This window comes from Halichoerus grypus, chromosome 10 (assembly GCF_964656455.1).
Source record: "Halichoerus grypus chromosome 10, mHalGry1.hap1.1, whole genome shotgun sequence".
Taxonomy (NCBI): Eukaryota; Metazoa; Chordata; class Mammalia; order Carnivora; family Phocidae; genus Halichoerus; species Halichoerus grypus.
Window position 1 is genome coordinate 105106 of NC_135721.1, and position 17816 is coordinate 122921.

Genomic DNA, 17816 nt, shown 5'->3' on the forward strand with positions numbered 1-17816 from the left:
ATGGAATTGTCTCCCATGGTACTAGATAAGAAAGGACACCCACTGTGATAACTAAAACAACCCCACAAAATTACAGGGGCTTACCATAACAGAAGTCACATTTCTCACATGGGGGCAGGGATGGGTAAGTGCATTTTTTTATCTAATCTTAGAGGACTGTGACTTGTTTAAGGACATAAAACTCCTCACCTGCTTATTAACTTTTAAGGGTCAGATTTAAGTGTTGACACAGAACCTTGATTCCCCTAAATAAAAGATTAGATATTTTTTGATAAATTGCATTAATTTGGGCCAATAATATTCAAGAACTATTTTTTCTCTTAAATTCATTATCATATTTTCAACCTGAGAAAACAAAGAAGAGGCAATTATAAGACAAATTTTATTTTACATATATTCCTAAGACAGAAATAGCAATAGCAACCTAAGATGTAACTTTTGGTAGATAAATGAGATACAGTAAACATTATACAGAATAAAAATTGTTAAATGTGTTAATATCAATGGTATTAATATACCACTTATTGACCACTTAATATGTGCCAGATAGTTTACATACTTTATCTCATTCAGTCTTGCAACAATAATTTATTAGGTATTGTATTTGTTGATTTGCAGATAAGGGAACAAACAAAGAGAGTGTTACTTGCCGGTGGTCACGTGGTAGTAAGTGGGAGACTCTTCCCAGTTGGAGGGCCAGAACTCATTTCATTGTGATATCATTTGCTCTAGGATCTTGGTAGAATATGCAAAACAAATAAAAATGTAGATGAAGGTATTTTTTCTAACTGTAACTCACAGCTACGTATTATATTTAAAATGTATGTGCTATTATCTTTTTAAAAAGTCATTTGTGATTTATTCCCTTCACTACAAAGCCCAGATGGTGGGATCGGAGCTTTGAGAAGCCTGCTCTATGAGGTAGATCAATCTCGGGACTGTGGGAGGAGAGCATGGTGCCATTGTGCTAGCTCATTCACATAATTGCAAGATGACTTTGTTCACGTTTTCATTCTTGACATTAAAACAACTGATATTCACCAGGTCATAGAGAATTATAGCACAAATCAATTTTCTGTTTTTTGGACAAGTCTTTAACTTTCTCATAGAAACCCAAGAAAAAATATAACTCTTAATACTCCAAAATGTAGTACATTATGCCAACGAACAAAACTATCCTTTTGTGATGTTTTCAGGAAAAGGCAGTAAATTAGAATTAAGATCATCATCCAACTAGAATGGATTAGAATTGTATTTGCTGAATGAGTGAAATGAAGTGTTAAAAACATTCTTTGCAATTTTATTGCATAGGAAGATTATAAAATTCGGTCAGCAAAATTTTTTTCACTTTTGAGATACTAATATAGCCAAAGATAACCCAAAGATAAGAATTAAGACTATATCAAAACTTGAGTTTCTCTTTCCCTATAAAAGGCAGTAAACAATTCTTAAGTTTCTCAGGGCTGTCTGCACTCAGGCATCCTCCAAGTTGGTAGTGAAGCTGAGGAACTCACCAGGGTAAAATGGTGGCCTGGTGTTGACTGGTGGGCAATGATTGGTCAGATTACAGTGGGTGTGGACTGACTTACTTTCCACAAAGCTATTAAATTAAGAGACTGCATCATATTAAGTGTAATACAACTAGGAAGAGATGAGTTCCAGTTGCTTAGCAAACTAGGGCTGAGTCTTGAACCTCAAGTCTGAGAATTGGCAAGCAGACCCAGAATTATTATTTTCAAAAGTATCAACCTCATTTACCACTCTATCCCCAACATGGCAAGTAGGCACTCAAAAACTATTTTTAAAAAATAGTGAATGAATAAATAAATAAATGACTTTAATGAATTACTTCATTTAAATTTTACTCTCAAGAATAAGACCTTGAGATTCTACCTTTTTTGAAGAAAGACATAGAAAAAATAAATAGATATGGATTTTAGAGAAATAATTATGTATTCCATGAAAGGTAACACTCATGTCAAATCTTGAAATAATAAAAAAGTTTAAAAATTATAGTAAAAGGAAAACATATTTCATAGAATTATGTAGAATTCTACGTACGAGAACACTGAGAAATTTCAACCAGACTTATCCTAACTGTAATCCTGTGTGGAATTGAAAACCCATCTGCATTCATGTTCTACCGCTATTTTTTTAGCTGCCAATGGAAGCAATAAGTAACTAAACCTTTATTTCTTTTCAGAGAGAGTTTTACACAATTTAAGGTCATTCTAATTTTCTCCAGACTGTTGCCAGATTTCTTCAACCATTCCTAAAATGGTATAGCTTCTAGCACCACCACCATCCTCGTTGTCATCCTTAGGATAGACTCCAGGTCATTAATATCCTGCAAAAGGTTAGAGGAACCACAGCTGAAGCCTCCAGAACTCTAGATGTAGCTGGATCTGTGGGGATTTTTTTCCCATTTGCTCTGGTCCTCTCCCTTTTCTCTAGCCTGTTACTGTCTCTGCCAAGAATACTCTCCTCTCCGCCCTCTTCCTATAGTTAAGGGTTTCCTCTGGGAACACTTCAGTGATCATGATTAATTCACATCCCCTCATATATTTCATGGCTTCTTGTACTTATCTTTTTATTACACTTATCATCATAGAAAATTTATTTATTTGCATTTGTGGTTATTTGATTAGTACATATTTCTCCCACTAGACAACAAAATGCATGAGGGAAAGGATCATATTTGATATTGTTCATACTTTCTATCTCATGGCTAGCACAGTAATTGACACAGAGGTAATAAAATGCTCATTATTCATTAGTTCAACTAATACTCTAGTAACTAAACTTCTGATCCTATAACTTAAGGTGAAATTTGCTTTGCTTTTCCCCAAACATTGTTGATTTATTTTTAGTGTGGGTTCCCTAAGAGTAACAGTGGGATTTTCATGAGATTTTTTTGTAACTGAAATCACACAGTCCATTAAATGGTGAACCAGGATCCCAACCAAGTCTGTAAGATTCTGGAGCTCTTATTTCACACTGCTCAGACAAAGAGAAGGAAGGATTCTGGGTGCTAATGCAGACACTTGATGGAATCTCTGATACTAGTCATAGTTTTCACCAATAAACCTTGTGTGTGTGTGTGTGTTGTTCATGCATGTGCACATGAAACCCAAAAGTCAATAAGTAGGACTCAAAATGCTTCTGTGATGGACTTGGCAGCTGTGGTGAGCTGCAACCACATGCAGAGTCTGCAGCTGGGGGAACACAGAGGCTGCCTGTCACACGGCCACAGGTCCCTATTCCAGATGAATTTCAAGAGAGATGGCAGGAGTGGGGACAGGCTCTCCCTCTGGTCTTAGGGAATGTGTGGCAGCTACCCAGGGGTAGAGCTTGGCAGTGTAAAAAGAATCATGCCACGTCTCATTTACACACCATGCATTGAGGTATAAATAATCCTTTTGTCACCCTCTGCTAACAGTCTGTTAATAGACATTTACATTGAATAGATGTCAATAAACTCCTAATGTCTTGCAGTTTGAAATGTTGGCTCTCACACAACTATATTTAATGCTGTCTCTTCTTTGTTTAATGCCCAGTCTCCACCAGGCGCTCTGGCTTGCTGAAGTGAGGCTGTTTTCTGGCTCACGATTTACATACGCAGGGAGAACTGCTTTTATTTGAAAGACAGAGCAACAGCTTAGTGAACTTAAGACAGTCACACTGTTTACACTCAGGCAAGAAGAGTCTTCCTCTATCGTTAGACCGAACATTTACTGAGAGCAGATCTGTGTCTCCTTCCCTCCCCTAGGAAGACAGTGTCGATGGCTAAATCCCCTGATGAGAATGATTTATGACTAGGGTTTACATAGATTTCATTCTATTTCCGCAGCGTATGGAACAAGATAATCTCCCTGCCTCCTTCTGGTGTAACTCTTGAGGTGTTTTTGATTTTCTATCATTGCCAATGTGCTGACATATTCAGAGGAATGCTGGTGGGACTCATTCTCTGAATTCCGTCATTTCGTGCATGGAAGGGCCTGTCATCAGAACACATCAAAGTCATCATGTAGGAGAAGTATTCTCTGAGCTAAAGATTAGTTACAGCTATTACGTAGTCCTCATTGTCCCTGGGAACAAAAGTCATCTCATGTCTGTGCCACTGAGGGAGGAGCACCTCTCCCAGGCTTTTGGACTAGCCCTGTTAGGGAAAGACTTTCACCCGCAGTTGGCAAGGAGGGCACCAGCTTGAAGGTGGAGTGGTGGGGTACAGCATCTCTAGTCCTGGGGAGAACACAGTGGTGCAGTCTTTGTGCAGCTCTGAACTGAGGTCAGTGTTGCTGAACACTGCAGCGGTCCTCAGGCACCAAGACTGCAGGGGTCCTGGGGGAGTCTGCTGGACGTTCAGTGGTGAGGGCCATTGGGGTCTTTGGTGGCAAAGGCTTCTGAAGCCCTCTTGTTCTCCTTGTCCCCCATGGGTGGAAGTGCTCAGCCGAGGGGAATCCTCTTGGCGTTGGGTCTGGCATAGAGCCCTCAGGGGGTCATTGGAGCTGGAGTCAGGGTGCGTGGAGCTGCTGTAGCTCCTGGGGCTCAGGGCACAGGAATGAGCAGTTGCTGTTCTGGTAGAGCTGGTGTGTGAGGCTGGAGAGTGTGCCAATCACCAGCGCAACGGGCCCCAGGTGTCTGGGGCTGGGGGTGAGACATAGCATTAGTATGGGCCCAGGAATGAGGGCACTGCAGGGGCTTGGGCCCAGGGTGTGAGGTGCAGCAGCTCTGTGGCCCCAGGGATGGCAGATCGGAAGCCTAACTTAGGATCCGGGGGTCAGGCCGCAGCTCAGCATTAGCCAGGCCCATAGATGCTGAGGAGTTGTGGATCCCAGTGCCAGGGACTGTGGGGCAGCAGCAACTCCGGCCTCTGGGCAGGTTTTACCACAGCAAGAGCTCTGGTCCCAAGGACCCTGGGCTGCTCCTTCAACTGGGTTCGACATTGGTGAAGACTATGGGACCCTTGCTGGTGAAGGATGTAGGTGTCTAGTTGATGGCACCTCCAAAGGTGGTTTTTGAATAAATGTACTATAGCCAATAAATGTATGTACATTATATCATCTATATTTTATAGAAGATTGTGAAAATAATAGTTTTCATATACCCAATATCTAGTGTCCCTTATTATAAAATCTTACATTAGTATGGTATATTTGTCACAATTAATGAACCAATGTTGGTACACTATTATTAACTAAAACTCATACTTTATTCAGATTTGCTTAATTTTTCCTTAATATCCTCATTCAGTTCCAAGAGCCCTCAGAACATCAACTTACGTAGTAGTCATGTCTTCCTAAGATCCTCTTCTCTGTGACAGTTTCTCAGACTTTTCTTATTTTTATGACCTTGATGGTTTGGAGGACGACTGGTCAGGTATTTTGTATAATGTCACTTACTTGGAATCTGTATGCCTATTTTTCATGATTAGACTGGGATTATGTTGTTTTGGGAGGAAGATCATAGCAGTCTTTTTCATCATGTCGTATTAAGAATGCATGTGATCAACATGGCATCATGGTGATGGTAACCTGTATCACCTGGCTGAGGTCATGTTTTTCAGGTTTCTTCACTGTAAAGTTAATCTTTCCCCCCCTTTCCATGCATACTTGTTGAAAAAGGTCATCATACACAGCCCACATCTAAGGAGTGGGGAGCTATATCCAATGTCTTTAAGAAGAAGTATCCTAATGAGCCCATAAACTAAGGGGACATGTATTCCTGAGTGTACTTTAGGGTCTGAAGTAAAGACATACAGAAGTACATACTACTGGAATTTTTTAAAAAGTGGTAGAATGGACCACCCTGCCTCTTGTATGTGGCTGAAGATTTAATCAATGATAGACATACTCTTAGCTCAGAGTTTTGTTTCCAGATGTTACCAACCCTGAGTTCAGGGAAATACTTCCAGGATTTGAAATATGAGCTATTTCATCCAGTATCATAGTCATTAAATCTGTTTACCATGTCTAATTTCCCCCATTCTATACCTACCACCCAAGGATAAGGAGCTTATTAACAGTAGGAAAAACATCTATATTCATTTTACTGTAGGCCAGTGGTGATTTGGAAACTGAAAGATATCTGAAATGGTTTGTACCTTTATTCTCATTATCAGAATATGTCATTGTGGACATATAGTTACAGGCTGTTTACTGCTGACTGAGTTTAAAATTAGAGTCAGATTCTTTGATGTTTGCTTCAGTATCTGAGAGGTATTCTCTGAGCTAAAGGCAATTGCTATAAATCATATAAACATCGGCCTAATGAAGAGAAATTACTGTATAGTTTTGAGTTTTGTAAACTCAAAAGAGATAAATATATCTGTGCACTTGCACGTTTTTTTTTTTTTTAGTACAAATCAACTGCCCATGTGAAGGGAAGGCTGAGATGTATAGAACTTCAGCCCACAGCTAGGCCTCTGAAGGACAGACACAAAGAAGAGAAGCAGAGACTAGGACATCAAATATCATTATAGGGTTAGAAGCATTCTTGGCACAACCCTTTAGCAGGGTACACGTTTGTCTCTCTTTTTGGCTCATCTCTAATGACTTAAATGGTCTTTCCAGGGGTGCCTGGGTGGCTCAGTGGGTTAAGCGTCTGCCTTCAGCTCAGGTCATGATCCCAGGGTCCTGAGATCGAGCCCCACATCGGGCTCCCTGCTCAGCGGGGAGTCTGCTTCTCTCTCTCCCTCTGCACCTCCCCTCTGCTTGCGCTCTCTCTCTCTCTCTCAAATAAATAAATCTTTTTTTTAAAGGTCTTTCTGACTTACTATAAATATTTACATAGCTTTCTGCTGTCCTGGGTGAAAGCGGAAAACATCAGCTCTCAAAATGAGATCTAACAAGGTCAACAAAAGCAACCCAACAAAGCTGCAGGCCTGGGAGCCGGAAGATAGTCTTAGACTTCTCCCTGCTGCCTATTTTGGCTCTGGAAACCTGAGCACACTCCACACTTTTTTTGGGCCTCAGTTCACGCATCTGTGACAAGCCAGGATGAGAACAGAATACATGGATCATCCCTTGCAGGTCCAAGATTGTACATGACTCTAAGTTGTATAATGATAGCTTTGGAAAGTACAGGGTTGCCAGAATGAACTCATTTCCAGAAAGGTGGAGACTCTGAGCAAGCAGTAACCCTGGAGGTATGATGTCTACTCCTTAGAAATATGGTATGTAAACAAAAACATAGATAAAAGCATAGAAAAAGTTCCATTTAGCTGAATATAGAAAGAGCACATAGAAATACTTGAGACCATCAAATGGCTAATTCAGGAAAGTCAGACTAACAGAGCATCATAAAATGTGCTGTCCTTTGTCCCTCAGGTGGACAAATGGAATTCCTGACACTGTGACTTGTCCCTTTGAGAGAAATTGATAGTTGATGATCAGAGCTCCAGCCACGGGAGCTGAGGCACTGGGGTCAGCTTGTCATGTTTGCATGATTTACTCACTTCAAGTTTTCCTGCCAATTTGTTAGTACATATTTTTTGACTAAAGCTGTGTTGAAATTATGTCAGCTGCCAAACTATTTTAAAATCAGCTTGTAAAGTTTTCACTCCTAGAGCACATATTTTTCCTGTGAGGATGCATAAAACCTACGACTTGTAACCATGAGACCTATCATTTAAGATATTTGCATTTAGGGCGCCTGGGTGGCTCAGTTGGTTAAGCGACTGCCTTCGGCTCAGGTCATGATCCTGGAGTCCCTGGATCGAGTCCCACATCGGGTTCCCTGCTCGGCAGGGAGTCTGCTTCTCCCTCTGACCCTCCTCCCTCTCATGCTCTCTGTCTCTCATTCTCTCTCTCGCAAATAAATAAAAATCTTAAAAAAAAAAAAAAAGATATTTGCATTTATAAGCCAGAAAGTGTAATTTCTCATAAAATAAATTCGAGGAGGTCATTTTCATTGAAAGTATGCTATCGGTCAGCCAACTGTAACAATGTGGTTTCCAAACACTCGGTAAATTAGGTCTTGGCTCGGTCAACACTATGGGAATTTTAAGTCCAAATACTCAAGCACGTAAAGCAGCATATCGCCTATGTACCAGCAAGTGACTTCTCTCAAACTTCAAGAACACCTGTCTCAGAGCTCCTGTTCACACTGGTTCAACATACACAGGCCAAGGACATTTTCCACATGAGCCTCTGAACCTGTCTTCATTTTTTGTCTTTGGCTCACTTTGAAATATGAAATGACACCTGCTCCCCAAGTCATGAGAAGGCAGGCAACTCTTGTGGCATGAATGGAGGCCCTGGCGTTCTCTAGCCTTTCTTAGGCCACAACCTGGGTTAGGTGCTAGTCCGCTCCTTGTACTCACCCCCTAACTTATTCCAGCCACACGAGGCACTACTTAAAAGTGGATGATTCGGCAGACATCCCTGTGGACAGCTCGCTGTGACAGCCAGCTCATCTTGCAAGCACCCAGGTAAACACGGTTCAGGTGCTGGTGACCTTAGCAGAGAGGTGCAGCGTGGTCGTCACAGTCCACGTACTCAAATGTCTTTGTGAAACGTGCCCACAGTCATTTCTATCAAGCCAACTTGCTCAGATGCAGTGGTAAGTTTTCTCCAGGGGCAAACATCACAAACATTTTAAAGAATAATTTTCTAAATTCCTTTACGAGCTCTTAGATAAAACATATAATTGGATAAAATTGAGATTATACCATAAGGATATTCAGTAGTCTGATTCTTAACTTAAAGTATGTAATTTAAATGTCTCTATTATAAATATAAATATAATATAATATATAATATATATAAATAAATCTACTTTGTTATATTTTAGTGGATATACTCTATTCTATTATGGATTTGTTTCATATGTTTATCATCCAACCTTCTAATAAACAGGTTATTGCCATTTTTATGCCATATGTACATAATTTAAATAAATTATGTTGTACTTTAAAATATCAAATATTCATGTAATACTTAATACATACAGGTTTAATTATTATTAATTTATTTAATTTTTGCAAATGTAATGGATTATTTTAAAGCCCCAAAACTGAACATTTTGAGTCACACAGTATATACCTGTAATTAATGTTTTTTTTAAGATTTTATTTATTTGAGAGAGAGAGAGATCACGAGTAGGGGAAAAGGGTAGAGGGAGAAGCAGACTGCCCTCTGAGCAAGGAGCCTGATGAGGGACTTGAACCCAGGACCATGGGATCATGACCTGAGCTGAAGGCAGACACTTAACGGACTGAGCCACCGAGGTGCCCCTGTAATTAATGTTTTAAATAAAGTTTTATTTTTCTCAAATTACTTCCAGTAAGTTCAAAAGTTTTTTAAAACCAATAACAGGGACAGCTCTTCTCTAACCGGGTCTCAGAAGTCTGTGCAGGTTACCGGAGGAAGCAACAGCGGCAGGTGGGTCCTTGGGGCCTAGAAAAGGCCTGCAGAAATGTCTCTGTACCCTTCTCCTACCTGAAGGGAGACAAAGCAATTTGGGCTCAAACTGCCTTTTCTGCAAATCCTGCCAACCCAGCAATTTTGTCTGAAGCTTCTGCTTCCATCTCTCAAGATCCCATCTCTATCCTAAACTATATCTGGGGCTCTCTCAGTACATGGGCCTGAGTTTAAATGAAGAAGAACTGCATGCAAATACGGCCTTGGTCCCTGGAGCATCAGTTTAGATGCAGTTGGTAGAAAGACCTTCCAGTATGAACCATATGGTGGCTCCTGTAACTGGCAATGATGTTGGAATTTGGAGAACAGAAATTAAGCAAGGAATTCGTGAAGTCATTCTGTGTAAGGATTAAGATGGAAAAATTGAGCTCAGGCTTAAATCAATAGATAACAGTTTATTTGTTCTGCTGGTCCAGGCCAATTCTCCAGCTTCATTGGTTGGTCTGAGATTTGGGGACCAAGTACTCCAGATCAGCAGGGAAAACTGTGCAGAGGCTAGAGCTCTGATAAAGCACAAGGTGCTCAAACGGACTTTTGGAGAGAACATAACTGACTATTCAGGATGGGCCCTTTGAAGGGACAATTACCGTGCATAAGGATAGTACTGGACATGGTGGCTTTATCTTTTAAAATGGAAAGATAACACCCATAGTGAAAGATAGTTCTGCAGCCAGCAACCATCTTGTCCCAAAACATAACATCTGGGAAGTCATGGGCAGAATGTCACTGGGCTGAGGACTGCCAAACTGCAGACATATTGTCAACAGTTGAGACTAAACTTACTATTACAATCATGCCTGCTTTTTTCTTTGAACATATTATTAAATGGATGGCACTAAGCATTATGGATCACACCGTTCCTGAGGTTAAAAATCATGGCACAATGAAAAATTCACTGAACTTCCCCAGTTTACTTCTTGAGCAACATAACTTTATATTATGCACACGAAGCCTTCTAGGAGCCAGACAGTATATGCTGCATGAAGACCCTTCTATCTTATATTATGGCTGGGAATTTTATGGTTTTGATTGGATATCTTTTTTAAAAATTCTTATACCAAATAGTATAAATTTTTGTTTCCCTTTTTTCATTTGTAGATTAAGTGGAATAATACCCAATTTTGTCTTTTACTCTTAACATTCTGTAACCTAGCTACTTTGGGATGGCCTTAGGGTATTTTCCAGGTCATTTGTCCTGTTTCCCAATCCTCTCTGCAAAGAAAATGGCCGTGACACTTTATCCTGATTTTCTTTTCTTTTTGTTTTATGTTTATTCCATTTAAATTAAATATGTATAAAGTTAAAAAAAAAACAATAACAAAGTAGCTTTTCCTGATCCACTTCTCTACTTTCTAATCTTACAGCTATTTTCCTGGCATTTGCCTCCATATTTCATACACACACACACTAGGGTTCTATTGTTCTAATCTACTCTAGGGTTTTATTGTTCTGTCATCCACACACTTTTGGAATGGCTAAAACTAATACAACCAAGAAAAAGGCTTCTGAGTATTAACTAATGGTTTTCTTGCAAAGAAGCTACTTTATGCTCATGTTGCTCCTATCATGTTGGTAGTCATCAGCTAAGTCTTCAAAGTGTTGGGACAGAATTCTTCCCCAGTCTAATGGCCTGGTTGTTGTTAGACTGAAGGAAAGAATATGGTATCTAAGGAATTGTTGGTGTAGCAGACAAGGATTGCCAAACTTCTGAATCCCAAGCTTTTGTTCACTACACCTTCCCTAAAATGTTTGGTTCGTATGGCTGATTAGGTGTGAATTTTCATGATTCACATAACCTGGATAGAGCCCTACTGGGCAGTGAAACTCTCCTCTTCTCACCTATAGTTTCTACTCGGATGCCATGTTTAAAATTCTGCTGTGAAATTAATTCAAAACTGAGAAGTGATTCCAAGTCCTGAAGCATCTGGTAGAAGTCAGGCTAGTGGGAACAATTTCTACTTATGTCTAAGTAAATTGAGAATTGGGAAGAATATCTATTTCTGCCTCAGATATACTGATATTTTCTCTATTATTTACTTGTCCTTTTAGGAATTACAAACAACATTTTAGGCCTGAATCAGAACTCTGATATTATCTAGTTCATGATTCCTAAATAGGCTAATCATTAATTAGCAATGAGTCTATTTAAAAAAACAAAAAACAAATTCTAGATCTGGTTTTCTGATGCAGCATGTTTTTTGAAACTCCCTTAAGAAATTCAAGTAAGCACCCAGGTTTGAGAGTTACACAGGACTATCCTGCCCCTTAGAGTCAGGAAACTGAGACATCACGGTCAGTCAGCTCTGAAATCCAGCGGGACTGCCCTGGTGGACACACTGTGTACTCGGCTGGTATTAGGGCTAGCATCTCCTCCCGTTGTTCAATGGCCAACCTGTGTCTTTCATGATGGGTAGTGCCCATGGTTGCTAAAAATTTCAAATACATTCACACTTTGCAGCTAAGAAGTGGCACCCGGGTCTTCCTGCCATGACTGCAGTGGTGAGTGTCCACTATATTTTGCTGACACTACTTTCCATACAAAGTTTTGTTTGCTTGCTACCCGATGGCTAGAACAAATCTTGTTTGTACTTATTGAATATCTAATGTTCTTGCAAGATGAACATTATCTCACCTTTATCATTCCCGATAATTAAATTTGGTTGTCCTGATTGATGTGTCTTTTAAACTGGAAGATTAGTGAGAAGAAGAAAAAAACCTAACAGCTTAAATGTAGTTCACTTGAGGAGAAATCATTTGGGTATTATGAAGACATGATTTCTTATCATCAAAAGAGAAAGCTGGCAGCTAAAGGTAAGACGATCATACCAACTGGTTTGTCCAGCAGGTCCTCATTTATATCTGTTGTCTAAGTGTAATTATTCATGTGGCCCCTTTCACTCTCTGAAGTCTCCAGGTTTGGACGATAAATTATTCGGTCACACTATTCATAAGATATTTTGTATATTTCAAAATATTCAGCACCACTGACAGGTCTGGATGTAAAAAATGCTCCAGCAGTCTGAGGGACAAATGCAAGGTGAGCCAGGCTGCGGCAGCTTCACCCCACTGATGCCAGGACTCGTTTGGATAAGAGGACTGAATAGGCAGGGGCTTCTCTGCGCTTCTTGTTCTATGCAAATTCCTTTGGAATCATGTGCGTGAGTGAAAAAGACCATTTTCTGAAGTATGGAGGACTAATTTTCAGTAGGAAATGAATGTAGTTCACCAGAGCTACAGTCCTCAACTGGAATCCCCAAATAGTTCTTCAGTTGTATTCTCCCAAGATTGGAGCTAACATGTACTAAAACTTGTCTTAGGCTACTTGGTGACTACGTCATGTGCATGGCCTCATTAACCCTGACAGTGATGCTTATGATTTAGGTACTCCTACAATTCTCATCTCCTAAATGAGAAAATGAGACTCAGAGAAGAAACTTGCCTTAGGTCACAGATCTGATAAATGATAAAGGCAGGATTTGGATGGGAGGGGTGGAGAGAGAGAGGGAGAGAGAGGTGGAGTGGGGCAGGAAGAAAGACTGGAGGGAAATTCAGTAGATCAGAGAAATTCGAGTTGAACCAAGCAAGCTTCAGGGAGGTCAGTAATTAGGGTACAGATGGGGACATAAACATTCATTCAATAACCATGTATTTGGTTTTCACTATATTCCATGAGCTCTACTAGGTTCTCAGGCTCTGTCTGCTAAAGAAGGCACAGTCTCTGCAATCAAGGACAGTCAGCCAGGCAGGCAACCACAACCTAATTCACGGAGTGCTTGGCAAAGGTTAGTGTCAAGGAAGGATGCACATTAAACTGAGGTGGCATGAGGAGACAGTCGTGGAAGGTTTCTTAGGGGAACCCCCCAGCTGAGCAGAAGGAGGATACAATAAGTAAAATTTATCCAGTAGAAGACAGAAGGAAGCACATTCAAGAAAGTAGGATCACCAAAGTCTGGAGATATCCAAAGGGCAGTCCCATTTGGGAGCTGCAGGTGGGAAGATGTGCAGAATCAGAGGGTGGCACAGAGAAGGATGGCTCATATGGGGGATGTCCACTGCATGCTCTTGTTTGTAACACCCACGCCTAAGACACTGTTTGGTGTGGAACACAAGGGAAAGTTTGAGAAATGAATAACTGAATGAATAATTGAATACATGATGAGAACTGGTGTTCCAATGTTGAGACGTAAGCTTCCAAAGGCAAAAAGCATATAAACAGGTTAAAAAAAAAGAATCCACATGGTCAGCAGCGTGTGGGAGTGAAGCTGCATCTCTTTTTATTACTCCTCCATACCTCTGCCAGTTTTATTAAAACTCCTCTAAAATACCTGATAATAGAGAACTGATAGTAGAGAATAGGGTGGTTGATGATTAATATGGGCTTTGCTTGCATGTCTGTGCCCCACTTGTGTGGACCTGGGCAAGTGCCTGAGCTCCTCTTTGCTCTCACTGGTGAAGTCAGAGATTGGATTGTTGTTCAGGTTGAACGAGGAGTGGAAACTTCTTAGCATAGTGCTTGCCACATATAGGTATTTTTTAGTTTTAGCTATTGATGGACATATCCTCTGCTTTTGCACAGTTACCATTATTTCAGTGAGTGAATTCAGCAAAAGCATTCCAACCAAATGACAAAGAATCTGTCTCTATTAATCTCCCCTCTGCTATGTGCAATTGCTATGTGCAGTTTCTGAGAATTCATTTTATGTCAATGCATTTATATATATTGTTGGTTATTTTGAAAAGCAGGTATTTGTATGTTTTTATTTTATTTACTTCCACTTCAAACTCAGTAGTAGTTGGAGATGGAACATTTTGGAGAAGTGTGACCACAATCTTAACCCCAGGACTTAATTCCAATACATTAAAAAATAAATCTAATTATTTAATGAATCTAAATGTTGAAAATATAAATCACATACTGCCTCAGGATGGTCAGGGATATTTTTAAACAAACCCGTTACACCCTTGGAACTTCAGAAGACCATCTCTTTTCTCAGGGAGGCCTGTTGTTACATCAACGATCCCTACTAACTACATGGAAGATCAAACAATGTTAGCATATTTTTAGTAATTCAGAAACTGTGGATTGGGTCTGGGAAATGCAGTAACTTTTGGCCCATGAGCTGTGTAGGACTCTTTCCCCACCTCATTCGTGTATAGAACTGTCATGATAATATGGGAAAAAAGAAATAGGTCATTATAGATAATGAGTGCTCCCTACCCCAGAACCTATAATGATCAAAATTAGAATTTTTATAGACATAACTGCAGAATATGCATTTAAATTAAACACATTTGTCATCTGGATGGCAAATTAAACACTCGTGTGGGGTCAAACCAAAAATATTTACGACATAGCCCCAGATGCAAAGTTGTGAGGCCCGAGGCCGTCAGATTCAATGGTATGTTTTGAGGATATAATTAAAAATTATAAATGATGGGGCACCTGGGGGGCTCAGTCATTAAGCGTCTGCCTTCGGCTCAGGTCATGATCCCAGAGTCCTGGGATAGAGCCCCGCATCGGGCTCCCTGCTCCGCGGGAAGCCTGCTTCTCCCTCTCCCACTCCCCCTGCTTGTGTTCCCTCTCTCGCTGTGTCTCTCTCTGTCAAATAAATAAATAAAACCTTAAAAAATCATAAATGAGTGTACTGCACTTTGCACCCTCTCACGTGCCAACCATAGCATGTTTTTAATACGACAAGTGTTTGAGAATCTTACTGAGGTCAGACTGTGCTGGAGGGAGACAAAAATGAATAAAATGCATAAAGTATGATCGAATTGAGCGTACAAAGTATGTGTTAGTTCCAACACTAATCAGAACGAGAAGAGCTACATTCAAAGGGTGGTTTTGCACACCTCTGTTAATGCTTTCTGGTGCAAGTTGTTCTATGATGGTACCTGCCTAGCAGTGTTCGCGGCCATCTAGGCATTAGCCCCACACAATATTTTATTACCATTACCACTTCTGAAAAACAAACTTAAAAACAATTGCTATGTGGGGTATACCTTGTGCTGCCTTTAGTTTCACAGGCATGACTGTGGCCTGAAGTCAGGAGAACGTACACCCACCTACCTGAAGACACTAGAGACGCAGCCTGCCTGGGCCGCCAAGACTTCAGAACACCTGGGGCAAATCTGGGTGAAGTAATGTGCCTCCGAGAAGACCATCCCAGCACTAGCTCAAAGGCTGAGTCGTCACAGTATAAAAAAAGCTGAACCACAGGCCCAACGAAGTGTTTATGGAGTAATAAAAAAAAGTCTGTGTGATGCTTCTTTGGAGAATAGGCAATTTTAGTATGAAATGAAGTATCACATTAGAATGAGCAACAGAAATGTGTCTTTGTGAGCACACTGACCCCCCCGCCTCTGCCAGCAATATCTGTGATTGTGATGCATCATGAGTAAGAAGCTTGGCACATACTTAGACTCCCTCATTTTGTTTTGAGCAAAAATACATCATTTAGCAAGTGTCGACTCTGACAGTTCCCTTTGAAGAATGTCCGGGAACGTTCCATGCTGTTGAGGACACCTCGAGATCAGGCAATGAGCAGAAGAAGTGCTCTGATGAAAGATGGTCAAAACCAAGGTGAACTGTTGGGATCTAAGCTTCCTGCAGGATGAATGACAAGATTTCATAGGAAATTCTCAGTGACTGAGAAGCATCATCATCTTATTACCTGACTGAATGCTTACTATACAGCCGGGCATTCTGGTTGGCATTGACTATAAACTATTTCATGCCAACCCACAGCCACCTGCTGCTGCTCTCTGACTAGACCTCTTTCCAGGCAGTGTAACAGTGACTAGAAGCACAGAGCATTCAAATTCTGCCTTCTATTTGCTTAAAATTTTGGAGCCTCAGTTTCTTCATCTGTAAGGTGGGGATAATAATAGCCCCTACCTCATAGAGCTGATGTGAAAAATAAAGGAGTAAACATAGGTACAGCTCTTGGAAAATGCCCATAGGCTGTTATGAGTTACAAGGAAACTGAAGCTGAGACCTTATAGGACGTTCCCAAAGGAGCACTGACAGGAAGTGGAAGGAGGGAAATTTAAGTCCTGGGAAGTTCAACTCTAGAGAACTCTCTCTCAACCATTCTACTGTGTTGTGAGAAAGTGTCTAAAGATGAAACTACACTACTTCACGCCAGTAATTGTTTACTGAGTGCACTGGACTCTAACCCCTTTGAGGTCAGAGACCATGTCTTATTTACGTCTATACCCTGAAAACCTAGCATAGAGTCAGGCACAAGAGAGACGAAAAACTGTGACTCAATATATGTCAGGCCTTGAAGTAGATATTATGGGATGTAGAGAGGAAGACAAGACATAGTTCTGGCCGGAGTTTCAACTGTGGGCCGGCTCACCTAGCCTGTGCCCAAGAGTGACTGAGAACAGTAAAATACTAGATGACCACAGGTTGCTGTGACTTGCTGTATATAAAGAAATTTCTTAATTGAAAGAAGATCGTGCCAGAATTCTCAGAGACAGTCCCTTTCAGCAAGAAGTTAGAGTATTTGCTTACCCTTCTCTTCTTCACTTTAATATAAATAAAAATGTCCTTCTAACTGATTTTTTAGTTAACATTATTAATGGCCTAGGACTCAGAAAACGAGAAGAGACCTATGCTAAAGAGTTGCATGAAAGATATGCTTCTCACGGAACAATAGACTGAGGGCAAACTCACCCAATTGCAGACCAAGCTTTGTCTCTAAATAATTACAGGACTTTGGAAAATCCCTTGGCGCTCATCTATTAAAGGAGAGAGTTGAATCAGATTTTCTTCACAATGTCTTCCACCTAAAATTTCTCGAATTATTTGACAGACGGGCTTCAAAGATTATCTATTGAAATGGCCAAGAGGATTTGAAAAGAATGTTTGACTCTGGGTGTTGAAAAGTCAGAAATAGCTGAGCTGGCAATTCTGAACTACAAGACCACCTTCTGTGCTTTCCCCATGAATTCGGATCTTCTAGGTGTTGTTTAACGAAAACAGTTTTGTTCTTTTTATGGTTCTCTGATTCTACAAAACTCCTCTCTAGATATGAGCTGGATTCAATCAGAACTTGAGTATTATCCACATTAGTCATTAGGGTTCTATTTCTGGTTTATCAAGCTCCTTATGTCCTCTGTTTTGTTAAAAGTAAGTCCAAGAGCAGGGGTTGTCTTTCTTAAAGACAAATATCATTTTGTATTCACCACATAGCAAGCTTACTCAGTAACTACCTCTAGTGGATTTCCTAAAACACTGCTATTCCATTTTTGTCCATAGTGGATAGACTAAAGTATGGAAGGAAATCACATAAAATAGTGCAATTTATGAATTCAATGCTCCAAATTCTTATTGCACAAGAAATCCTTGACAGCTTCATTTACTTTGTGTTTGGACGAGAGAGT

General features: G+C 40.3%; 1 pseudogene; it reads left to right on the forward strand.

The window, feature by feature from the left end:
* The first annotated feature begins 9417 nt into the window (after positions 1–9417).
* On the forward strand, positions 9418–11492 carry LOC118523250 (syntenin-1 pseudogene; annotated as a pseudogene).
* The last annotated feature ends 6324 nt before the right edge of the window (positions 11493–17816 follow it).